General features: G+C 44.1%; 1 protein-coding gene across 1 annotated transcript in view; it reads left to right on the top strand.

The window, feature by feature from the left end:
* Positions 1-278: 278 nt before the first annotated feature.
* LOC144790688 (proto-oncogene Mas-like) overlaps positions 279-26851 on the top strand; it is a 57337-nt gene continuing 30764 nt past the window's right edge. The window contains exon 1 of the mRNA XM_078665441.1: positions 279-747. The gene's annotated coding sequence lies outside the window, so the exon portion shown is untranslated. The remainder of the gene's footprint in view (positions 748-26851) is intronic.

Below are 26851 nucleotides of genomic sequence, written 5' to 3' on the forward strand. Positions count from 1 at the left end.
GCAGTCCATTGCCCAATATGGTGAGTGTGTAGAAGAGGGGGCCGTGACGCGATGCAGGAGAGACCATAATCCCCCTGGAGCCGGCCTGGAGCAGATACGTCACGCAGACAGTCTGGAAGACCACTCTGAACAAACTTGAACTCCAGTGGGGGGTGACGGATTCCTGGCAGAGCTGTCCCTGAGGCAAGTTCAGGCGGCGCCCGCACCGCCTCTGGCGCTTCACGGGAAGTGATGCGTGAAAGGAAGGCAGGGTGCGCGGGTGTGCTCGATCCGTGGCTGTTGAGCAATGTGGAAATGCCCCTGGACCTACGTTCATTTTGGTTCTTGAGAACTGACGCCTCTCCCCGCCCTTTCCATCTCTGCATTCGCATGTCAGGGATATATGAAAGAGAGAGGAACATCAGGGTGACTGACAGTGCGCGCAACACCGGGTGATGAGAAGGGTTCGCGGCGCTGCGGTGGCTGTATCCAGGGGTCTCTTCGCAAAGCTTGCAGCCCTGACATCTAGGGTCCGGCTCGAGTGTGGGCGGGGAGGTACCTACTGCCAAACCCGCACAACAATCTTCCAGAGCCTGTGTGAACCATAGCAGACAAGGAGAGGTGCTGCAGAGTCCGTGGGAACCCCGCAGTCTTAAGGAGAGGTGTTTCAGAGCCCGCCGGACCCCTGCGAGAGGCCTCTGCTGTAGGGCAGGGTGCCTGAAAGTTTATCACTAGCACCGCAGAGCTATCACGTTTCCTCGGTCAGTGGTAAGTAAGTAGCTGGTCGAGGCCAATCTGTCTCCTTGCTTTGTGGGACTTGCATTCCTGTTTATTACTGCTCTATTACAAATTGAGGTCTCTAGTTGTTTGTGACATTCTCTAACAGTGTGTATATCTGTGCTATACACATGGACGATGAGACTATTTCCTACCTGTGTGTGTCTGTGCTTGTATGTCTTTGTTTATGTGTGGGTGGCACTATCCACCATGCAACATTGCACCAATGTTCAGTGGGATGTATATTTGTATTATTATGTATACACTTTTTTCCATCTATTTGGATGTATGTCGGTATCAACCCCTTCTGATGTCTACTTTTCTGTCTGGAATCCTAAGTGTGAGAAAAGATGTGTGAAATGTACAGTTTTGCACCCTGCTGTTTCTAAGAGCTCCCAATGGGAGCACATCTGGAAAGGCAAAAGGATTTTCCCTGGATGACAACATCTGGTTAAGATGCAGATCCTGGACACGAGCTTGCATCTACTGGTTAAACATAGTGGCCCTGGTCAGTAGGTCTGCGCACCCCACCCCCCACCTCCAGGTGCATAAATATGAATGAAAGTGTGCGTCTGAGTGACAGCGCGTGGGCGTGTTTGCTGGATTCTCCGAGCACCATGCCTGCCTGTGAATTTGACAGGGAGTTCTTGCATATTTAAGCCTATGCATGCCCGCATGTAGTGTGAATTTGTGCACGGTTCTCACCATGTTTCCACATACTCTGTGGGTTCTTTAGGGTACTGTTCATCTCTCTCTCTCTCTCTCTCTCTCTCTCTCTCTCTCTCTCTCTCTCTATATATATATATATATATATATATATATATATATATATATATATATATATATATATATCAAGCATGGAAGGAGAGGGGTAGAGTAAAAAGAAAGAGGGATGTAGGAAGTGAGGTGAAAAGGAAGAGGGAGAAAGAACGAGAAATGTTCAAAGGATACACAGAGAGGAAGGAAGCAAAGAGGGGGGAAGGTGAAAGGATGAAAGTAAAGAGGCAAGCAGGAAAGGAAGGAAGGTACCGAGTAAAGCAGGAGATAGGGAAACAGGAAGGAAAGGAGGTTGGAGGAAAGAAAAAAGGAAGGAAGGCGAAGAAATGGGACGGAGGAAAAAAGGAAGGAGAGCAGGACTGGAAGTAAGGAAGCAAAAGGAGGAGCGGACGGAATGAGAAAAAGAGGGGGGGAAGGAAAGGCAGGAAAGAATGAAGGTAGGATGAGAGGAAGGAACGGAGGGAGTGTGGGAGGTACAGACGTATTCATGAGGGCTTGGTGTCTCTCAGTGTGGCCAGCTGGCTCCAGGCCGCCTGTGGAGTACAGCTCAAGCCATGTGTGTTGTTATGAAACTCCGTGAGTAATGCCTTTTTGCTGGTTTGCCTCTGGCTGCCTTCCCTGTGGATGTGGCTCAGAGTTACTCACAGCAGTCCAGCTGGATGAATCAGCTGCCTGCTTCTAGAGCCCGAGCAGCCCTGAACTGCACTGGCCTGACTGCACCGGGGAGGCAGCCTCAGCCCTCCCGGAGGCGCCTCTCTTGGCGCTCGCTCCCCCATGGCTTACCGCCAAGACTCTGTGTAAACTACTTTGGGAGGAAACATTCTGCATAAGAACTGCATGACGAGACATGCCTCGTTCTCCTTTCTGTGGTGTGCTTTCATAGGTCCCGTACCGATGTGGCTTGTTTTTGTTGTTTTTTTAATCTTCTCATTGCATTTGTTTCCCTGTGTGCTGTAATTGTAATTATATAGTGCTTACTACCCCTGACGAGGCGTCTAAGCGCTTTTTCGGCGAGTAGCACCCTACTCCGGGACCCATAGAGGATTAGTGTTAAATTAGTCTAGTTAAATATGAAAGTCATTTTAAGTGGTGGATAGGTTATTTGGATTCAGAAGGATAGCAGAAGGATAGAAGAGGGAAAAAAGGTTTGTATTTATATAGCACTTGTTCAGTGTTGAAGCGCTTTTCTGGTGAGTAAGATGCTACTCCGGAACCCATAAAGGATTAGTGTTGAAAATTAGTATAGTGAAATAGGAAGTCATTTGAGTGGTGTGTGTCTATTTGTCCATATTGGTTGGTCTGTGTTCAGCTGGTTGTGTAGTGTAGGGCCAGAATTGCTGACTTCGGAACTGGGAAACCACTTAATCTACCCCGGCCTAAAAAAAACAAAAATGAATGTGTAATAACTGGTGCTCAATTTAAGTGCTCCAATACCTTCGGGTCGAGTGTGCGCTAAATAAAACTATGGGGAAAAAGTGTTGGCGCGAGGATGGGGCATTATGTCAGGGCTTTAAGTGGGATGAAAAAACTGAGGGGTCTCTCAAAGGGGCGTGGCCAATGAAATTTATGGTGTGGCTTAAAACATGTAAGATATAAATCTGTGCTTAGCATGGTGTGCTGCTCGACTTGTTTTTTGCTGTTTCTGTCATTGCATTCAGATATATGATGCAACTAGTAACATCATACCTACAACGGGTCAGGACCATTGGTTTTGTCAACGGTTGATAGTTACATATGACAATGTTGCTGCTCCTGATTTTTAAAAAGAGGAGGGAAATCCAGAGAGAAAATGACTCTCTTTAAAGGATTTCTCACTCCCTACAATGCTCACCTGGCACGACGTCATGCAGTAACTTCTCCACTAGTGAGAAGGGAGCAGTTTTTATTAATGTGCCTGCTGTCACTGCAGTCGGGAAAAAATGGACCACCTGTGCCAGGGCACAAAACAGAGCCCTATAGAGAATCCGTTTCGAGGCCCCCTTTAAAAAACTGCCAGTGCTCAGCACCTGTGAGACCCGGCCCACTTAAATAACTGCATAATGTTCAGAGTTGCAGACTTTGGAACTGGGGATCCAAGTTCAAATCTCAGCGTCTGCTCAACATCCTGTGACTGTGGGCAAGTCACTTAATCTCCCAGTGCTTAAAAATGACTGTGTAATGTAACTGCCGCTCTTGAAAAGATCTCCAATACCTTCGGGTGAGTAAGTGCATTATAAATGCTGCAAAAACTAAAAATTGTTACTTTCATGATGTGATGCATGCCTGAACCACAATTGAGTCAGTTATGGAATTAACAAAAAAAACTGAAAAAACTTTCCTCACTTCGCTTGGATCAATATTTTTCCACCAAGTGATGAAGCAAAATATAATATGTTAATTCAAATAAAAAAGGCCCAAATGTACAGTTTTTCTAGCTCTATATTTGACCAATATCTAAATGTGAGTGACTATTTTTAATCCACTTCTACCAAAAATGTTAGTGTTTATTCGTTGAAGCTTGATTCACACTGTCTGAGATCCCCCCTGCTTCAGAGATCATGGTGAAATATCACTAGGTAAAGGGGGGGGGGGTTGGGGGTGATCGCATTAGAGACAGAGATAGAAACTAGCATTAATACTTAACTCAAATACTTAGTTCTTGTAATTCGTCTTAGGTTAAAAAAAGTCATCAAATAAATAAAAAATGATGTAATCTCGATGTTATTCTTCAAATGTCATCAATGAACGGATTTAATTAATTGCAGAAGCTCCTCTGCTCAGTCCCTTTAAACTAGTAAACGAGGAGGCGCTGCTTTATCTTTCATGTAAATGCACCCTTGGCTATGACTTAAAGTCCATCACCTCAACCTCAGCCGGTTACTGGCCACCATTTCTAGGAACGAGAGAATAAAGATGCTGACACATACCATCCTTCCAGAGGGAGGAACTGTTGACGGAGGGATACGAAGCACCGTGGAAACCTTAAAGTCCATCTTTTTGTGCAATATCTTCCCCTTCATGTCTCTTTGGCCAACATGGCTTGAGTAGCTAGAGGTCTGCCTGCTTTGGAAAGGATTGAGAAATCCTCGTCCACCCCCGCATCAGAGATTTCTTCACTCTGCATGCCCTCTTAGTGAGATGTGACAAAGATCACACAAGATGTCAGGAGAGCAGTGCCGTATGTGTGTGCGCACGCATACACACGTCCATACATTCATCAAGCCAGACAACCAAAACGCATGGTAAGAGTTGTCATTCTTTCCAAACCTTTTCACTAAATGTGCATGCAATATGTCCAGAAACCTTAAACCACAGTTGCCAACTGGTCTCAAATCCTGAATGACACCCTCAGCCAGTCTTGACTTTTTTAGACACAACACTTTACATCTCAGCTCACAACGTCGACACGTGTTTCGTCTCAATCCTGAAACTTTTTCAAGGCATATAGTGTATTGTATCTCTTCCGTATCTAATTCTAGTCAACCTATCCATTGACGGGAACTGTGCAGCTGTAGATGGCTAGATTCTCCCAGGATAGTGGATTATATATGTCTTTATAGTCACACAAACTACCTCCAATGATAAGGTGAGATAACATGGAGTAGATCTAAGTTCAGTGGGGTAGTCAATTATTCAGCGCTTCGTAGTAAACACACAGGGACTTCAATCGTGCTAGACGATTTGTGGAAAAGTAAATTCTGCCATGTTCTGTGTCCCTACGCGTCCTCCATCATATGGTATGTGTGCATGATTAATATGCATATGTATTCCCCATGTTCAATTAAAGACGCAATTACAGTTGTGTCCACCTCTAGTATGCCAGTTTCCAGTTCTCGTGAATACTACGAATATCAGACCTATGTAAAGCTACGTTGCCACGTTTCTCAGTGTGCACGTTATTCCATTGTAAAGTCCCCGTTTCTAGGCCTCAAAAGGGCCCGGACACCAGATTCAGCTCCTGTCTCCTGAAGCCCTCGCTGAGGAGCGACACGGCCCCCACCTGTGTTCCTGACCCTTCACTTACTTCCTGCCTCGCAGTGCCCGGTTCAGCCTGGCTCTGCCTCTGAGTCTGCCAAGAGTATGTTATGATTCTAGTTATCAGTCCAGCCCTCCTTCTCTGCATTCCTAAAGCTACTGAATCGCATCAATAGTTACCGTCATAGTCTAGCCTTTACGTCTCCATGTTAGAGAAATACTGTATTAATGATCATTTAATATTCTTCATCACGCACTACATGTAGAATAATGCATGCTCCAGTCCTAGAGTCTGTTAGCCTTTACCCCGATAGCTTTTGGATTCTATCAACATGTTCTCTAAACATCAGATACTAGATACTGCTTAGGTACATGTCGCCCCGACTCTCCAGACTTCAGTCTCTGCTCCTAGTACAGAGTTCATAGCCCCCAGCTTCTCCTAGTAACACGTCATTGCCAGTTTGCGCGCACCACCAGGTTAGAGGTCCCGGCTCCTTAGGTAGCCCCCTCCATGTTTCCGCCCCATTCATGACATATTCTGTTACGTTTGCATCACATGTCTATGTATACGCCCTGTTACACCCACTTTCACCCTTATCTTTCGCGACTGCTACGCGTCACGCCTACTGCTCCACCCACTGCTCCGCCTATCATATGTACTGTAATGCAACTGTTTTACTATATATGCTTGTGTATTGTTATTAAATGTTACGCCAGTCCTTTCCCCAGAGCGCGCTCATCCCAGATCCTGCCCCGGCAGCTGCCCGGCCCTGCCATCCTATTCCTGTGCAGGTTGTCCTGTTCCTGTCCTTTATGCTGTAATAAACCTGCAAACTCCTACTACCTCGAATCTTGACTCTTATTTATTGAGCTATCTGTTATTGCTATGCCTAGTCAAACCTAGATCCGGTATTATTTATTTATATACCACATAATGGCGCCCGAATAGGGACTTGCCCTTTCCCCACGCGTCGGTGAAGCCACGCCGACCCCCTGACCCTCTGCAGTCGTGACGGAACTCTTCTGCGCACCGGCAGATATTTCTGCTTCAAGTATCCCTCAGGCCTACGGAGGAGATGGAGGAGGCGGTCCAGCATCCAGACGAGACGGTGGAGGAACGCGGCGAGTCCCGACCAGAGCCCAAGCCGAGAGTCCAAGGTCCGAGGTATCCGGAGGCCCACCTGTAACTGAAGTCCGAAGTTCGTCGTCCGTCGTCGTAGCAGTCCAGTCCAGTCCGAGGCCTCCCGTTCTTGCTGCCCGGTGAGTACCGTCGCTGGGGTAGTATCTAGACAGGGTCAATCTAAATTGTCTCTGGTCCGATGGGTCTGGGTACGCAGATCCGAAACAAAGTGTTCACCTAGGTGGATACGGGTCTTGATGCGTCCCTTTATGGGACCGGTATGTTCCGTACTGTTTCAGCAGTGCATCCAGTAACTCTAGTCTGTTCCGTTCTCGAGAAATTCATGTGTTTCTGTTCTCAGTATTCCAGGTAATATTCTGTCCGAACTGTTATGTTATAATGTTATTCAATGTATTTTCAATGTCGTGGTATGCCTGAATTGTTTTCTCAATTGTTATTGTTCCTCGTGTATTGTATTGTGTTCAGATTCATGTTTGCAATGTCTCTCTTTTCGAGATTACGTCAGTTAAAAACCAGAAAAGGTCTGCTAGAAGAAGCAGTTCCTGTCCCGCCTAGGGACAGTCCAGGTCATTTTATGTATCAGAAGCATGGCATAAGCGCCATAATATATCTAGATTTATGGGTAGAGTATACCAAGGAGTTAGAAGAAAAGTATAGATGGCCCGTATCAGGTACGTGGGATGCTGAGTGTATCATGCGAGTAGAAGAGGCATTATGGAAAAAGAAAGCCAGACAGTCACAAAAAGATGCCATCGAGTTATGGCGCAAAGAAGCGCATAAAAGAACCGAAAAAGAAATCAGGAAGTCTGAATTAAGTAGAGAATCCTTAGAACGAGCCCAGGAAAAGGAATTAATCGAGATAGGCGAACGAGTTAAAACTGAACAATCAGACAGACAGAGGAATGCCCTTATTAAGGGTATGTACCCTCTTCTTGCCGAGGGCTTGCCAAAAGCGACCCCAGAGGCATCCAGTAATTATCCGCCACCATTAGTTCCGACCAAGCTACGTCACAAACCGACCGCAGCTGATATTTTTCTCTCGTCCTATTTGGACGACACAGTCCCAGAATATGCAAATCCTGTTCCGCCAGCTCCTGTAAATAATGCAATTCCTGCTCCTCCAGTCACCGGGGCACCTGTTACGGCACCCCCGGTTCAGCCCGCAATACAAGTTCCCGCTACATCAGTCACTCTGCCAGCACGAAGAGTATCAGTCGACGATTCTAGTTTAGGGGCCGCAGGGGGAGGTCCTCCAGGAACCCCGCCGCCACACAAGCGTTTAACGTTAGTCGAATTACATGCACAAGCGTCACAGCGTACGCCCAGATATCAGTCTGTTGCAGAAATAAGGAAAGCCCTTACCGAATGTGGCTATGATCCAGTCCCAGGTGAGGATAATATGGTTTTATATTCATTACGCGTAAGAAAGGTGACCGAGTATCTAGTCACCTTACCGAATATGAAAGAAGATCTAGACAGAATATATCGTTTCATCCGTACAGGGGATGATCCAGAAAGCATTGGCGAAGCCATGTCTCAAAGGAAAGCCGAGATCCAGCTCATGATATTAAAGTTTCTGATTAATTGTTTAATAAGAGAACAGGATTCCCCGTCTAAAGATCCAGCCGAAATGAAAGTCCTGACAAGGTGGAGTGATAATATAGCCGAGGGTAAGCACAAGACCATCAGTAGTATAGAGAGTATGTACAAGAAGATTCGTAAAGAGATAATAAGGATACACGAACAACGCAAAGAAGCACAAGTAAGCGAGAAAGAAAGTAACTCTGATACTGAAGAGGTAGACGACGAGAATCCCGCCAGAATAGCGTATGTAGGAAAATCTAGATTTCCAGATCGCCATTTACGCCTAGAACACAAGTCAACTTTCCATCATCCAGCACCAGAACAAGGTTCTCTAGAACAAGTATTCCAAGCTACTGACCATATTCTGAAATCACGAATCGGTTATAGCGAGTTAAGTACTATGCATGAACAAGAACAAGTCCGATCAGCAGTCCGATGGATTACTGATTCTACCACTTTTCCAGACGAAATAGTGGCACAAATGTTTCTGAAATTGCCCCCAGCCGAGCAGCGACTGGTGGGTATGTATATGATCCAGCACCTCATCACTTTGTATGAGGGTCAACATTCTGATCCAGGTCCATTACACGATGTTCTGAACGAGTTACTCCAGTATAAATGGAAAGGTTTAGGTACTGATTTAATTAGTGTCATTCTAGAACAGCGCCACAAATACAGAACGTTTTTGAACCCGTATTTTGTTCATGTCTCACCCCCAGAAAGCAAACCCTTTTACATAGATAGACAGAACCCGTTACGAGAAGTACATCCAGTTAAGACAGAGGGTGGTGAAATGCAACGAGTGTTTGTTTACACCCCGATCACAAAGATGGAACTCTTAGAGATGAAAAAGTTAATTCCCTGTCATGATAAAGATCCAGCAGGGTTCCACCGAGAATTAAAGGACATGCTCCGTATGGGAGAATACACGTATCCAGACGTTATTAAAATGCTAAAAGTCTTGTTGCCCGCAGGGGTATATGAGAAACTCAAGGAAAAAGATTGGGAGGTGGGAGAGAAAAAGATCGATTGGGCAGTTCTAGAAGCTGAAGATAAGGCACGAGTACCAGGTACCGGTCTTGGAGATAAATGTAAAGAATTACCAGAACTGTTGATACAAGTTTTGCCCAGATTATTAGCTACTAGAAAGGAAGACTGGGATGCAATCTCAGCCTGTAAACAGAAACAAGATGAAGATACTAGTGATTATTATTCTAGATTCGAAAAATGTTTCACCATAAACAGTGGCCTCAAGACAAGTAGTGAGTCATACCCTCACCTTTTTGTTACTAAATTAGTCGAGAATTCAAGTCCCCAAGTTAAGAATCGAGTTTTGAAAGTCGAAAGTACCTGGCAAGCTAGTACCCCGTCCCAGATGTTACAGATGCTCCAATATCACCAGAATAGAATCAGAGAAGAGCAAGAACACGAGAGAAAACGTATGAAAGACACGAAAATGAAAGTACTAGTTGCACAATCTGTTCCTCAAGACAGTCAGAAGAGGGGTCCGAATCAAGCCAGTCATCCTGCAGCTCCCGTTAAAGGGAACTGCAATTATTGTAAACAGCCAGGTCATTTTATAAACGAGTGTGCAGTTCTGAAACACAACATAGCTACCGGTAAAACTAAAGAAAGACCACGTCCGCCTAGACAAGAGCAAGTTTCACAGACTCCTCAGCCACAGAATGCACAACAGACAGTTACCGCACCGCAGCCCATCGCTGCAACACAGCATGTTACACAGCAGATGTACCAGTATGCTCAGTCAGAGTATCCAGAGTATCAACAGTATTCATGAAACAGCCTAGAGAGGGAGGTAGGCTTGCCTCTCATCGAGATACCTGTAGATCAAGAAGGTCCCTATGTTCACAGTCAAGTATTAGGGAAAGATAGAAAGTTTCTGATTGATACAGGGGCAAGTAGGACCACTATAAGTCACGCCGAAGTTCCAGGGGCTCCGCTCTCAGGCTCTAGAAATGTTTCCCTTGGATTTTCAGGAAAGCCTATCGTAAATGAAATATCAAAGCCAGTTACTCTAGAAGTAGGTCCATTGTCCCGCACTACTGATCTGTTACTTACTAAGTCATGTCCAGAAAATTTATTAGGCATTAAGACACTGAAAGAGTTAGGTGCAGTTATATGCTGTTCCCCAGAGGGAATACGATTGTTCCTACGTGACTTCAAGGGTCACTATGTATTACGAGATTTTGACCCAGATTGTCTAACGTTCCGCAGCATCTATGGGCGCAAGGTCCAACTGATGTAGGTTTTATGCAAATCACACCCCATCGTGTGACTCTTAAGCCAGGTGTAGTGTTACCACGAATCAGACAGTACAGATTGCCACCTGAGGCTGTAGCAGCCTTATCAAAAAATTATTGACGAGCTCATGGCTCAGGGAGTAATTGTAGAAACTGACTCCAATGTATGTAATTCTCCGATCATTCCAGTCATGAAACGTACAGATCCAAATGCACCTCCAGTATATCGATTAGTGATTGACCTTCGAGAACTCAATAAATGTATTATTCCCCAGTACCCAGTTGTCCCAGATATCTCTTCCCTATTGACAGCCATTGATTCCGAAGCTTTATTTTTTACAGTCATAGACCTCAAGAATGCGTTTTTTAGTGTTCCCATTCATCCAGACAGCCAGTTTCTTTTCGGATTTTGTTTAAATGGAAGGAGCTATATGTTCACACGCGCTCCTCAAGGTTTCACCGAAAGTCCTAGTATTTACAGTCAAGCACTCAAGAGACAACTAGACAACATTCACATGCCAACTGACACTGCCCTGCTCCAGTATGTCGATGATCTCCTGATCACAGCCCGTTCTGAACGTGCTTGCGAGCAGGCATCACTTACAGTCTTGTATTTCCTTGCCGAGATGGGGCACAAGGTGTCCCCTTCGAAGCTTCAATTCTGTGTCCAGCAAGTGATCTACTTAGGCCACTTACTGTCCAAGTGGGGTAGGCAGTTGACACCAGACCGTATCCAGTTAATAGCGTGTCTTCCTCAGCCCAAGACCCAGAAGGAGGTACGTGCTTTTATTGGCCTTACTTCTTATTGCAGACAATGGATTCCTCAGTATGCATTTCTAGCTAAACCACTGATACAGTTAACGACACAGGAGGCAGCCGTATCGACTGTCCTCCCATGGACATCTGAACATACACTTAGTTTCAATGAGTTAAAGAAAGCTTTATGCCAAGCTCCAGTTCTAGCCACACAAGATCAAGCAGGACAATACAAGCCTTGTGCTTATTTTTCGAGCACATTAGATCCTGTAGCCCAGGCTCTGCCTGCGTGCCTCAAGTCAGTTGCAGCCACAGCACTAGCTATCAGACAAAGTGATTCCATAGTCTTAGGACACTCCCTGACAGTACAAGTTCCACACTCCGTGGAAGTTCTTTTAAACCGAACACAAACTCAGCACTTGACAATTGCACGTTTAACAGGTTATGAATTGACACTGTTTCAGCCACACATAGAAATCAGACGCTGCAACGTCCTAAATCCTGCTACACTGTTACCATCAGCTAATCCAAATCCTGCCACACACGATTGTGTGGAAGTAGTTAACATCATGACGAAACCAAGACAAGATCTGACAGATATTCCATTACCAGATCCCGACCTGACACTTTATGTGGACGGTTCATGTATGAGAACAAGTACAGGAGAACTAGCCGCCGCGTATGCAGTGACTACTGATACTGAAGTTATTGAGACACACCGTATCGACACCCTGTCTGCTCAAGCAGCAGAGCTAGTTGCTCTGACTCAAGCCTGCATACACGCCAAGAATCTGAAAGTTAATATTTACACAGATTCACGCTACGCATTTGGAGTCGTACACGACTTTGGAGTGCTCTGGCAGGAGAGAGGTTTCATGACTTCTCATGGAACCAAGATTCAGCATGGTCTCCTTATTCAAGCTCTGTTAGATGCCATACACTTACCGACATCCATTGCTATCATGAAATGCAAAGCACATACGAAAGTTACTGATATCATTTCTCAAGGTAATGATCTAGCGGATCGCACAGCCAAGCTTACAGCACAGACTCCAGACATTTCAGTTAACCCGACACAGACACTTACTCCAGATCCGACTACATGTATGACAGTTAAAGACCCTACTCAAGATGTCATAGATATCCAGTTACATGCTACTCCCGATGAAATCAAGAAATGGTCCGAACAAGGAGGGGTCCAGACAGATCAGGGATGGTTGACGAAGGGTAGAGCCACATGGTTTCTCCCCGACTCTATGGTTCAAGTCATTATTAATACCGCACATAGTCCAGCACATCTAGGAGAGAAAGCTATGTTAGACAGTATTCAGAATATTTGGTTCAACAAGCATTTACGAGCTGCAGCCAAACAAAAAGTCCGTACCTGTATGATATGTTGTCAGTTTAATCCAGGTAAAAGTGTCCCGGTGGAACAAGGTGGATTCCAGCCCCCTGACCACCCTTTTGAAGTCCTCCAGATGGATTACATTCAGATGGAGCGATGTCGAGGTTTCAAGTATGTCCTCGTAGTTGTATGCGCTTTGTCCAGATGGACAGAAGCATATCCAGTTCCAGATTACACAGCCGCGACCACTGCCAAGCAGTTGGTTCGTGAGTTCTTCCCCCGTTATGGACTCCCTAGAGTCGTATATTCTGATAACGGCCAGCCATTCTCATCTGAGTTGATGAAACATGTTTCCCTATTGTTAGGATACCAGTGGAAGTTCCATTGTGTACGCCATCCTGAAGCAGCCGGTCTCGTAGAGAGACATAACCAGACCCTGAAAATTCGAATTGCAAAAGTTTGTCAAGAGAAAGGTGTGGACTGGCTAGTAGCTCTGCCAGTCGCTTTGTTTTACATGCGCATGGTCGCACATTCCAGATCAGGTCTGTCCCCGTACGAGGTCGTATTCGGCCGCCCCCCTAACATATGGGGTACTCCTAGACCTCGAAGTATTACCGATGTTTCAAGTAATATGCTGACATATTACCTAGCTTCCTTGATGTCTGCCCTCAACTCTTGTCGTTCACAGGTTGCCGCCGCATTTCCAGACAATACCGAGGTGGCACCGCATGAAATCGTTCCCGGATCCATGGTCTTAGTGAGAAATTTTGATCGTTCAAGTCCGCTGGAGCCTCGCTGGAAGGAACCCCGACAGGTCCTCCTGGCCACCCGTACAGCCGTGAAGTTGGAGGGACGAAAAGGCTGGGTGCATCTTTCGCATATCAAAAAGTTTTATGGATTGAAGCCTGTTTCAAAGAACATTTCAGATCATTTGAAAGACTGCCAAAGTACTATTCTTAAGGACTGTCCCGCAAAAGACAATGATACTGCACCCTCCCTGTTAGAGAAAACTCCGCAACAGGAGTATAAGAAAAAGCTAAGGTCTAGTAAAATAAGTCAGCCAGTTTGATTGTCTAAGTCCTCCTCTAGGTGAAACGGTTAGACCGGTTTCTGACATGTATAAAATAGACCCCCATAGTGAGAGAGTTAGTCAAAACTCAATCCGATGTATCGTTTTTCTAAGTTTCGTTTTGTTTCTCAGCATTATGATTTCCTGCACCAGTTATGCATTTTACCTGTATTTTCCAGTTTCTCATGAAAATAAGTCTTCTAATGCTACAGTAGAGCACACGTTTAGTGATCTGCCTCCTCATGAACTCTCTTACCGCCTCGCTATGCGTAACAATTCCTTTATCCGCATGCTACATTATTCACACCAGACCAGCAATGCCACTAATTGTTGGGTGTGTGGTCGACTCCCCCCTTTCCAGACACCGAAGGGAGTTCTGCCACTCTTTCCTTATCCATTTTCACATAATGGTTCGTGTGGAGCATGGTCCTCGTTAACGTCATCCTCAACAGATATGTCTTTTCTTAACAGTACATGTTTTCCAGACAAGCAAGGCCTTCCCCACAGAACAGGGTTAGATCTAGAAAATGAAGTCTACAATTTAGGTAATTATTCTTCGAATTTCATGGTCCTGAATGTTCAGTCTGATACTACTCCAGACTTACCTGCTATTTCAGTACTACCAGTCAAGGGCGAATTATGTGTCCGAAATAATGGTTCCGTACATTTAGGACACAGCGATTGTACTACTATTGTCAAGTATAGTGACAGTGGGAAATCCATTTTTAAAGCTTCACGTCATTCTTATTTTATTTGTGGTCAGACCGCATATGTTCGTCTGCCCCTCGATTGGGAGGGAACCTGTTACATTGCCTTCCTACTGCCACCAGTTTTCCTAGCCCCATCTGATTATCATAGAAACACACATCTAGTACACATTAGACATAGAAGGGAGATCGAGTCCCCGATTGTCGATTATACTGAAACTGCTCTAGAACAGTATACAGATTTCAATAGAGGTTTCTTCTTCTTTATAGGACCTATCCAGAATAGTAAACTAATCCGTAGGTTAACCAGAACCCTTGAAGCAGTAGTGAATGAGACTGCCTCTGCTCTAGGTAATTTAACTGAAGAACAATCTGCTATGAGATTTGTCGTGCTCCAAAATCGTCTCGTCCTTGACGTCATACTGGCCGATAGGGGCGGGGCCTGTAGAGTCATCGGATCTAGTTGCTGCATTTTCATTCCTAATAACGCGCCGTCTGTTTATTCAGCTATAACCAGACTTCATAAAATTGCCCATCTGTTACACCAAGATCCAGGCACCTGGACATGGTCCGGTTGGTTCTGGAATATAGTTTCCGCCTGGGGATGGAAAGTCTTGTCCTTTCTAGGTATTGCAGTAGCGATCATATTCAGCTGCTGCCTCTGTATACAATGTGGCCCTGCGATTTGCGGCATTTGTGCTACCTCTTGTATTCCTAGTCCCAAGCCTCATTCTAAATCCCGTTCCAAGAAAATTCGAGACGAGCAAATGATGCTGTATGAAATGATAGATGGTATCATGAATATTGATGTTTCCTGATGGAAACGTAGTGACAAGGAGGGAATGTGGAAAAGTAAATTCTGCCATGTTCTGTGTCCCTACGCGTCCTCCATCATATGTTATGTGTGCATGATTAATATGCATATGTATTCCCCATGTTCAATTAAAGACGCAATTACAGTTGTGTCCACCTCTAGTATGCCAGTTTCCAGTTCTCGTGAATACTACGAATATCAGACCTATGTAAAGCTACGTTGCCACGTTTCTCAGTGTGCACGTTATTCCATTGTAAAGTCCCCGTTTCTAGGCCTCAAAAGGGCCCGGACACCAGATTCAGCTCCTGTCTCCTGAAGCCCCCCCTGAGGAGCGACACGGCCCCCACCTGTGTTCCTGACCCTTCACTTACTTCCTGCCTCGCAGTGCCCGGTTCAGCCTGGCTCTGCCTCTGAGTCTGCCAAGAGTATGTTATGATTCTAGTTATCAGTCCAGCCCTCCTTCTCTGCATTCCTAAAGCTACTGAATCGCATCAATAGTTACCGTCATAGTCTAGCCTTTACGTCTCCATGTTAGAGAAATACTGTATTAATGATCATTTAATATTCTTCATCACGCACTACATGTAGAATAATGCATGCTCCAGTCCTAGAGTCTGTTAGCCTTTACCCCGATAGCTTTTGGATTCTATCAACATGTTCTCTAAACATCAGATACTAGATACTGCTTAGGTACATGTCGCCCCGACTCTCCAGACTTCAGTCTCTGCTCCTAGTACAGAGTTCATAGCCCCCAGCTTCTCCTAGTAACACGTCATTGCCAGTTTGCGCGCACCACCAGGTTAGAGGTCCCGGCTCCTTAGGTAGCCCCCTCCATGTTTCCGCCCCATTCATGACATATTCTGTTACGTTTGCATCACATGTCTATGTATACGCCCTGTTACACCCACTTTCACCCTTATCTTTCGCGACTGCTACGCGTCACGCCTACTGCTCCACCCACTGCTCCGCCTATCATATGTACTGTAATGCAACTGTTTTACTATATATGCTTGTGTATTGTTATTAAATGTTACGCCAGTCCTTTCCCCAGAGCGCGCTCATCCCAGATCCTGCCCCGGCAGCTGCCCGGCCCTGCCATCCTATTCCTGTGCAGGTTGTCCTGTTCCTGTCCTTTATGCTGTAATAAACCTGGAAACTCCTACTACCTCGAATCTTGACTCTTATTTATTGAGCTATCTGTTATTGCTATGCCTAGTCAAACCTAGATCCGGTATTATTTATTTATATACCACAGATTGAAGTCCCTGGGTGTTTACTACGAAGCGCTGCGATGGGTACACAGACGTAATATGGTCTTGAAGAAAAACAATTGAAGGCACGGGACCGTTACTCCAGATATTAGGAGAAAACGGCAATAGACTCACAACCTACATATTTGGAGGGTCTCAGGACGACTACCGAGTCTAGCAGAGAAGAAGGATTTCTCAGATAGAGACACCGTGTTTTTACACGGTTACAAGACTACAGCCTTGCTACATCTGAATAATTGACTACCCCACTGAACTTAGATCTACTCCATGTTATCTCACCTTATCATTGGAGGTAGTTTGTGTGACTATAAAGACATATATAATCCACTATCCTGGGAGAATCTACCCAACTACAGCTGCACAGTTCCCGTCAACAGATAGGTTGACTAGAATTAGATACGGAAGAGTTACAATACACTATATGCCTTGAAAAAGTCTCAGGATTGAGATGAAACACGTGTCGGCGTTGTGTGCTGAGAAGTTTTTATATACTATGAACTTTTGAAATAAAGAATTTGAAGACTACTTTCTGCACTGGATCTTTGTTTCTAAAAAAAAATTGCTACTATTATTATGGACATTGTATAAGTTGGTGTGTGTCTCCTTACATTATAGGTGGAAAGTTGTGTCACCTGGAGCTTTAGTATTGTTTAGAAAGACTTTAGCCAAATCCACGAGTGGAGTGCCGGAAAAACTCTCCTTTTTTGTTTGTAGCAATTTGTTGCACACATTTTTTTGTGCTAGGTAACACCCTAGCGTGGTGGGTGTCAAGAGGGTTACTTGAGCACCCATGTTTGTAGCTAATACAGTGCAAAAGAATTCTTTTGTACGTGTCTAATACAACTTAGAGACATCTAACGAACTGTGCGGACATTTCTCCTTTGAGGAAACACTACTACCCATATTTTTGTAACAACACTTTACATGTTGGTATTGTTTTCGGACATACTCAAGTGCCCCTACATAGAAGACACAACTAAGTCCCACAATGCAATGTATTATTGACTGAAACATCAGCACTGGTTAAAGGTGTCACAAATTACACAAGGCCACTTGTCTCAGTATGGACACCCGCCATAGCTGCAGGAGCCAAACGGCCCATCTTAGGCTTGACACCTTCATGTTATGTAAGCTTACCCTACAACACCTTGTCTGCTAGGATTCTAAGCACCATTTCCAGAATGCAACCTGTGACCAAAACAGAAACCCTGGCTGAAAGTTGTACATCTACCTTACAATGATGTACATCCCAGACGGTAGTTACGGGGAAACCAAACCCTGTCTCTAGCCTAAACAGGACATTGCCCAACACACTGGTGCTCATTTTATCATGCAGAGAGATCTCACATTCCAGATATAGTTTGGTACCAAGAAGGAGCAGAGAAAGGCAGATGATATGACAATACTTCAGCGAGAGATGTTCTCTCGGCTTCACCCCCTAAAATGTATCTAATGCAACCACTGAAACCCGTGAGTACCTAAGCACTAAGCTCCCCAACCCCCAAAATTTGATCTTACACTGTTAATTGGTGCATCACAAAATGAAGGATTTATAAAGCTTCATCAAAACACCAAAGTGCCTGATACAAAAGGGCATCCCTTAACCAATCAGTGCAATAAATGTGCGTGTACTCCTTGAGCTGGTGCATAAAGCTGTAGGCGCTATGCTACAGAACACAGCTTCAATATGTCCTCCTACTCATGTACAGCACTGTTTGCTTTCCAAGTGGTGAAATACATACAACATGGACAAGGGCAACACTATTAAATTATAGACGCTTATCTGAGCCTAAACATATTTTCAAAAATGGTACTAAAGCATCGAAATGCCATTCCAAAACGAATCCTGGAAATAAATGAAATATTACACTGTTCTTGGAGTATATATTGTATTTTTTTAGACCCAATGCACTGCTATATTTTTGTATACTCTATATTACACCATCAGTGTTCCGCCCTCACACACCGAACCATCCTCCTACTGACAAGTTATACACATAAATAGAATATTTCCCTGTCTACAATATTGCAGTATGTATCTCTCCAAGCCCCCATTATAGAGAATGCATAATACCTTATAGCAAAGGCCTCCTCTCCACTATTGCACTGTACATTTGTGCATGCATAACCCCCAGTAGACAGTGTGATGCCACATTAACTGTGCTGCTTTGTGAAGAGGCAGCATTTCTGACACTAGCCTGCATTTCCTCTCCACGCACATCAGTGAGGTGCCCTAAGCACACACACTTTAATTGCATTTACATTCAGCCTATTTATGGTCCTTGTGGATCAAAATGAAAACATTTTTCTGAAATTAAACATCCTGGAAGAGGTGTGGCGCCGCGGCTAGGGTGACTGACTCCGGTTTCTGGGAATCACGGTTTGATCCCCGGCACTGGCGGCAGATTAGCCCAGCACCATGTGCCTGTGGGCAATAGTTTGCGACGGCCCCCAGCGCCTAGAGACCCATACGGGTGATTGTGTGCTTTACAAATGTGGATTATTATCTTGTAAACATTTTCCAGTTTATGAGTGGGCACAAAAAGAGAAGTAACATCTTAAGTATTTTATGGGCCCCGGGCTTGACTTACTTTGGGACCCATTGTTTGGCACCACTTTGAACTGAATTAACAATTTTGTCTAACGTAAATTTTTGTTAATTGCACCTTTAATTGCTGGACTTTCGTAACCACCTATGCATCTGCATTCACTGCTCGAAGGACTTTCGCCTTTAATTGCTTGAAATCTGACAATCTGCCTGACTTGCTGCAACCATCCCCTCAGATAAGCAGTGGCCTATGCCTTTGCTCAGAAGGAGTGATCAAGAGAGGTTAACAAGGAGTGATCGAGAGAGGTTAACAAGGAGTGATCGAGGGAGGTCAACACTGACATAGGTGGAGGGAGGGAGGTGAGGTAGCAGCAGAATTAAAGAGAGAGGCATGGTAGACATTAGGAGTAAGGTAGGAAAATGCTGAAATAAGAGGTTAGGATCAGAAAGATAGTTTAGGTAAAGAGAAAAGTGAGCTAGAAAAACTAGAGAGAGGGGGCTGAAGTGTTGAAAGAGTACTGTGGTGTGGATAGAAAAAGAGAGACAGGTGGGGTACAAAGATGTGTTGAAAGAAGGGTGACGTAGGCAGAGGTGTAGTAGAGAGAACAGAGATCAAGAGACGGGGATAGGTATAATAACAAATACATAGATTGAAAGAGAGAGTCAAGAGTAAGTTCGAAGAGTTTAGGTGATGGAAGGAGAGAGACGCGAGACGGTAAGAGACGAGGAAGCGTAAGGGAGGTAGAGGGTGGTAGAGGGGGGTGACTGACATATAGAGATGTGTAGACAGAAAAGTTAGGTATGGACAAAGGGGAGTTGAAGAGAAAGATGGGGTTGAGAGACACTGATGAAGTGGATTGAGGGAAGAAAAAGGAGGACAGAAGAGTCTTGAGGTTCAGAGAGAGGTGTGAAACACGTGAGGTGGAGAAAGAAAGATAGATATAAAGTGAGAGTGGAAAGGTGTGCATAGCTAGAGAAACAGGGTTAGAGGTAGTGGAAGGCAGAGAGAGGGAAATAGATACAGAGAGAGAAATACAGAGGTGAGCAGGAAAGAGGTGAGGAAGAGAGCGAATGAGGAGATGGAAAGATGAGTACATAGGTGAGAAAGAGAGGTGAAGTTCAAAAAGAACGAGATTAGACAGAGCGAAGAAGTGGGGTAGAGAGAGGTGAACTAGAGAGAGTCTTACTATTGAAGGTGAGGTTAAAAGAATGAACAATAAGGTAGAGTGTGTGCAGAATTGAACAGTCACCCATTTTATTATAAAGTGTACAAAATAGGTGCATGTTCTGTTGAGTGTAATATTGTATGACAAAAAGATTTTATTCTGTGATGTAAAAAAGACAGTTTGTGCAGATTATGTGCCCTTTCTAGCTAATCATTTAACATGTAATTCCACAATACATGTCACTTCAGTCAGTCAGTCAAAACAAACTTTATTTGGTTTGTTACAACCATAAAAGTACAATTTACCTCTTATCTTACTAAAACAGAGAAAAGTAAAAACATCAGTAATTACATATCACGGCGGTATCAATAAACGTATTACATCTTAATATACGTATACTTTACCTATCATTTTTAAAATCAGAATGATATAACAATTGATTTAAATAAAAACACTTAATTCATATCTATACAACATCTTCTTAAACATGCAGCACTATTTTAAACACTAATTGTTTCACCTTTATTTGGAGTCAGGGACTTAAATTATTAGATCTTACTCTGTGCAGTTGAGGAATACCTTAACTTTTTTCATATATTTCCCCAATGCACATGCTATATTTAAGTTCTCCATTTCCATCAACAATTTGGCGGCTTGCATCCTATTTGTAATATTATAATTTTAAAAAATCGGACATAAAATCTCCTTTCGTAAATCTAAAAACCACATACAATCTAATAAAATGTGTATAATATTACAGGTAGTGCCTAAAGTGCAAGAGCAGATCCCGTTACAACTTATCATTTGATTTCGGGATCCATTATTAGCATAACATGGGTTTATTCCGATTCTCATTTTTAGGACTTCCCGCCTTAAATTATGACTTGGTAGCCGGTCCACATACGGAAAGTGTTGGTCGAGCTCCCAGGCAGATGTCATGTGGGCTACCGAGCTTTTCTGTGAAAGGTACCCCCGGTCATAAGTGCGGGACATTTCGGCACCTTGGAGCCTTAATTCTCTTTTACCTATTATTATATGATCTTGTAGCGGGCAAACCTTCAGACCGAGCACCCTGTATGCATTCCTTATTGATGCTCTAGCCTCTTTTGCCCAGGGTAGGTCGCTCTTTGTAATTTCCTCTTTGGCCCAGTGAGAGATTTTGAGGAGCTCATCTGTACCCAATCGCTGCCAGAATCGTACAAGGGCCATACAGGCGGTTATCGCCCACGAGGTAATTCCCAGCTCAAGTCTGGCCTCCTGTACCATAGAAGATTTGGGCAGTGCAAATAGGCTTTTTAATATATTTCCCTCCTCTCTATCCCAGGAGGTCTTACTGCTTAAGTAAATAACTTCGGCTCCATACAAGAATTGAGGAGGCACCATTGCTTGATAGGCTTTCAGGACCGGTCTGTCCGACATTTCTCCGTAAATATTGTTGAATCTTTTTAAACCTTTCACGGAAGCCAATGCCTTCATTTTTAGTGCTTGTAAGTGAGTATGCCATTTCAGGGTACCAGAAAACCACATTCCCAGATATCTATAATCAGCTACCCTCTCAAGCAATACTGTGCCCAGGTACCAAGAGAACTTTGTTTTTCTCCTACCAAAACAAACAATTTTTGTTTTCTCCATATTTACAACTAGTTTTTTGGTAGTACAGTATTCTTTGAATCGATTTAATTTTCTTTGGAGCCCAATCTCCGTCTGATCCATGATTACCAAATCATCGGCGTAGAGGAGGCATGATATCTGGTTAACTCCCAATTTTGGGTTTGCCCCTCTAACCTCTCTCAACTTTTGAGGCAGGTCAGCTATGAACAGGGAAAATAGTAGGGGGGCAAGTACACAACCCTGCCTTAAACCGTTCCCAATTGGGATTCTCTTCGTCAATCCTCCCTCCTTATCCAGGATTATCTGTGCCCAATTTTCTGTATGCAGTTCTTGGATTAAAGCTAGCAGGTCACCCTGTATTTCATAGCCAACAAGTGATGACCACAGCTGCTCCCGGTCCACCAGATCGAAAGCTGCACGGAAGTCCACGAAACAGGCGAATAATTTTCCCCCCTGATCGATCGACTTCCGTGCAATGGACCAAAGAGCGAAACAGTGGTCAACAGTTGAGTGGCCTTCTTTGAAACCTCCCTGTTCTGGTGGGACTATCTGATTGTTATCCACCCAGTCCTTTAGTATACCCAAAATTACTTTAGAAAAGACCTTTTCGCCTATATCCAATAGGTTTATTAGGCGATAGTTTTTTGGTAAGTTTACATCACCTTTCTTATGTATTGGCCTGACAACTGCCCCTTTCCAATTATCTGGGAACTTGCCAGTATTTAGGATCTCTTGGAACATATTAGAAAAAAACTCCGCCCACCAATCTATATTAGTTTTTATTATAATTGCTGGTAAATTATCAGGTCCTGCAGCCCGTGTTAGGTTTAGTCTTTTTATTATACCTCTAATGGCATCAGGGGAGAAGTGTGCTTTAGTTTCTTCCCTTATTCTAGGCCAATCATTGGCCGTTCTCCCCTCCCTATCTGGCCATATACCATAGATTTCTTTCAAATATGTCACCCACTTGACCTCTGGGACCGAGCAGTGTAGGGTTCCTGAGGCTTTCCCAGTACATTGCTGGATTAACTTCCAAAAGCCTCTCACATTCTTTTCTTCAATTGTCTCCAGTAAATTCCCCCAACATTTATCCTTAAATGTCCTTTTTTTATCTCTAATAATGGCCTTATATTTTATTTTTAATTTCTTAAGTTCTATTACCGCTTCATCACTATAATTTGCTCTTAGGTGTCTCTCCTGTTTTCTAATACTGGCCTTGACCTTCCGACATTCATCATCGAACCAATGGGAGGTGCTACTGGGGTATAGTTTCACATTATTTACTACTTTACGATTACCGTGTTTTAATTTTATCCTGAGGCATTCCACCATATCCCTTATTGTATCCTCATACCAGATTATGCCCTCCACTGGGGCTTGGTTATCTAAATTCACGATTAACTGGTGGGCACTCAGTTTTTTTATATATTCATCGGTAATTCTCGTGGTAAGTCGTTTTGGGTATTCCACCTCTACTGAAAGCACTTTTTGCCTATGTGGGGGACTAAGTACCTGGAGTTCTACCTGTAGAGGGTAATGATCACTACCCTCAACCCTAAGAATTTCAAATTGTTTAATTAGATAAAAGTTCCAGGCCTGAATGAATGCATAATCTATTGGGCACATTTGTTGTCCTATCTTAAAGGTACGATTCGCGGGTCGGTCTGCATCCTTCCTTCCATTTACGCAGACCATACCTATAGCCCCCAGCAGTTGCCCAAGCTCGTCGTCTTGGGTTGAAATCTCACAACAGGGAAAATGTGCGGGCTCTATTTTATATACTCCCAACATATCCCTCAACCAGGGGTCCATTTTAATGGGATTTAATCTGTGATTGAAGTCCCCCAATATCATTAGCACATCTCTTGGATAACAATCGCATACGTATTCCAGGTCGGATTTTAAACATTCTAAATCATTCTTACATTCGTTTGATTTCCCTTTCTGTATGTACACATTTATAATACATACGTTTTCAACCCCCAGCATATTGTTTAGGGTGCACACTCTACTACCCAACGCCCATTTGCACTTGAGTTCGAGGGGTACCATATCATTGGCTATTCTTGTTGAGACCAGCGTCATCTGGCCACCGGAGGGTCTACCTGATTGGTTCTTTTTTGCTGGTTTTACGTGGTGAGTGAAGCCTTCCGTAACTGGGGTTTCGTCGCACAGCCATGTTTCCTGGAGGCATACAATATCATTTTTCTTCAAGATGTTTTTGAAATCTTCCTGTGACTTTATTCTATTGTATCCATTTACTTTCCAGGACAGAATTGCTAGGCTGTGCAACGACCCTTCTTCCTAATCAATGTTACTCATATAGCCGTCTTCCTCACCATTCATGTAGGCCAGTTCTCTATATCTATTCCCAGCAAGGACATCTTCCACGTCCCACTTCTGATCTTTTGGTTTTATCGTAATTTCAAGGGCATCATTCTTGCCTCTCCCCAGGCTAATCATCTTTATTTGTCTTTCATCTAGTGCTGCATGGTTCCTAAGGAAAGAGTTCCCTGTCTTATTCAGTAGCACCTCTTCCCTTTTTACTATTCTAATTCCTTCCCAAAGCATCTCAGACTCTGCCTTTTCTATTGCATCTTTTATTAAGGCTGAGTGGAGTATAACCGTAGTTATTTCCTCCCCCTTGCCATTTGCCATAAACCCAACTTCTTTTAAATCTGCAGTACTGACATATCTTAAGCTGGGACACATTGCAAAAGATGATAGGAGCTGTGATCGATTTAAAGGGTTTAATTTCCTTGTTCTTTCCCCCCCCTTTTCCTGTCCTAATGGCTCTACAAACACCCAGTTATCTGTAGGGAGTTCTGGCTGTCGGTGTTGTAATATTCCATCTGGTATCTCTCCCCTATTATGCCCGCTTACTTCTTCTCTATCTCTGGCTCTAACCCCCTTCACCAGGTTTAGGTTTGTAGGCCCCCCACCTACAGGCGTGTCCATCCCCCAATCAACTGCTGTGCTCTCCTTTACCCCGGGTTGGGTCCTCCTGGGTGCCTTTTCACCTATTCCCAATCTATTCCTTATTAACCTCCTGCTTGGATCGTCTGAACTATTACTACTTGCTCCTGATTCAGCAAAGTGTAGTTTCTTAACTCCTTGCCTTAGTTCCTTATCCTTTATCTTATGGGCTGGAGAGGCTCCCCTCCCATGCTCCTGTTGCTTTTCGGGGTTGCAGTTAACTGGGGCCTTTTTCCCCCTCCTTTGCTTTGTTGTTATTTTTTTTCTATAGCTCCTTCCCCCATACCTTTTTATTATCATTGGGCGATAGGATATATATTCTGTGGGTGCATCCTCTAAATGGCTACTCTCCCTTCTCGCTACATCCCCGCTATCCACTATATTCTCTTCCTGGTCTTCAACTGGTCTTACTAATGCGGGCATCAAGTTTTTAATCTGTACCAATTCTCCAATTATATCCTTGTATTGGTCACCTTGTCTTTTTATAATGTCGTTATTTAGGACTGAAACTTCTAAAATGCCCTGCAAGGTCTTTTGGAGCATTAACATAACCTCAAGCATGGATAAGCTGGTTGATCCAGTCACCTCCAAATTACATAGGGGCACATCTGTAGCATTTAGACCGATACCAATTGGGCTTTTAAGTCTTTGTTGACCATTGAAACTAATTTCCCGCTCAGCATAATTCTCTTCCCCCAAGAGGTTGCTACTATCTATTTTATCTTCGTTCACCACCTCTGCTCCTATGACCTGGGTGAATAGTGACTGCCACATCCTAGGTGAGGAAGACAGTCGAGGTTCCAATGGTAACTCAGCGATATTGAAGTCAGACTGATTCAGGGGTTCCGTGCTAGATTCTGCCGAGTCTTCGATGGTTTGCGGGATCTCTAATACACTTGTCTCCTTACATACTGTCTCTTTCCCTTTAAAATGTTTCCCGATAAAATCCTTAATAGTTTTTGACACCGCCGACCCCCCTATTGCGCCAGCTGACTTAGAGGATGCAGGTGCTGGCAAAGGAGTTGAACTCGGGGGTGAAGTTTCTCCATTAATCATTGCTCTGCTGCCGGTTGGTGTTACCATATCTTTATTTGCATTCTCCAGACTTTTTGATACATTGGTCACATCCACCATTCCAGATTTGTTTCCTGCTTTTTTAGAGTTTTTCTGGGCCTTACGTGGTTTTGTTTTTCCTAAGGCCATTTGTTTTCTAAGTCTCCTTTACAACGTAGCCGAGGGTACGAGGGAACTTTGTTGCACTGGGAGGCTTCTGTCGCTTAAGTATGAGCAACTGCCCTCTCCCCCGGATGACTTCCCTTGATTATTTAATTTAGGGCGAAATAAACAGATTTAAGACGAATTGCCTCTTTCACTTACCTCTGTTTCTGTGGGCCCACACTCCTTCCTCACCTCGCCAAACGAAATTCAGGCGCCTCAACAACTTCAATATCAGTGTTCTCCTCTCCTGGCCATTTGTATCTTTTCTTCTGCCACCGACCGCCTCTTAGTTATTTATTCTTAACGGGCCCCTCTCCAAGCAGTGCAGACTCGGATTTAGCTTGCCCACGCTCTTCCCCATGTTCTTCCCCACGTTGTCAGGCGTGCCACCTCGGAAGTCCAGGTTGTTTCCGTCTTGATGATGACTAATCCCAACACCTCCAGAAACCAACAAGTGTGACAAGGAATTAGACACCTGTCACAAGTGCTGACCCCTAAAGGGGAAGGGAAGCGGGGACGGAAAGGGGTAGTGGATGGGACGGAAGGTGAGAGAGAGAAAACAACACTGGATCTCTTCTTGAGATGACCTTTTCTCTCTTTGAAGTACTCTGGGCCTTCACGGATCAGTATTGTCTGATTAAATGCTGAGCTGCATTAAAGAACCAACATTTAGGACATTCTTCCTAACTTCTCAAGTATCACAAATGCTAGTAAAAACATACATGCATACCTACTGATTTACAAGCCCATTCCTGTACTTTGTGCGCAAGGTTCTAACGTTCACTAAACTTAATTGCAGTCTAGCAGTCTTTAATCACCCTAAGAGATACAGAGCATGAAATGCATAAGCCTCAAGAGATACAGAGCATGAGATGTATAAGCATTACACTTTACCGT

The sequence above is a fragment of the Lissotriton helveticus genome, chromosome 1_1 (assembly GCF_964261635.1).
Source record: "Lissotriton helveticus chromosome 1_1, aLisHel1.1, whole genome shotgun sequence".
Taxonomy (NCBI): Eukaryota; Metazoa; Chordata; class Amphibia; order Caudata; family Salamandridae; genus Lissotriton; species Lissotriton helveticus.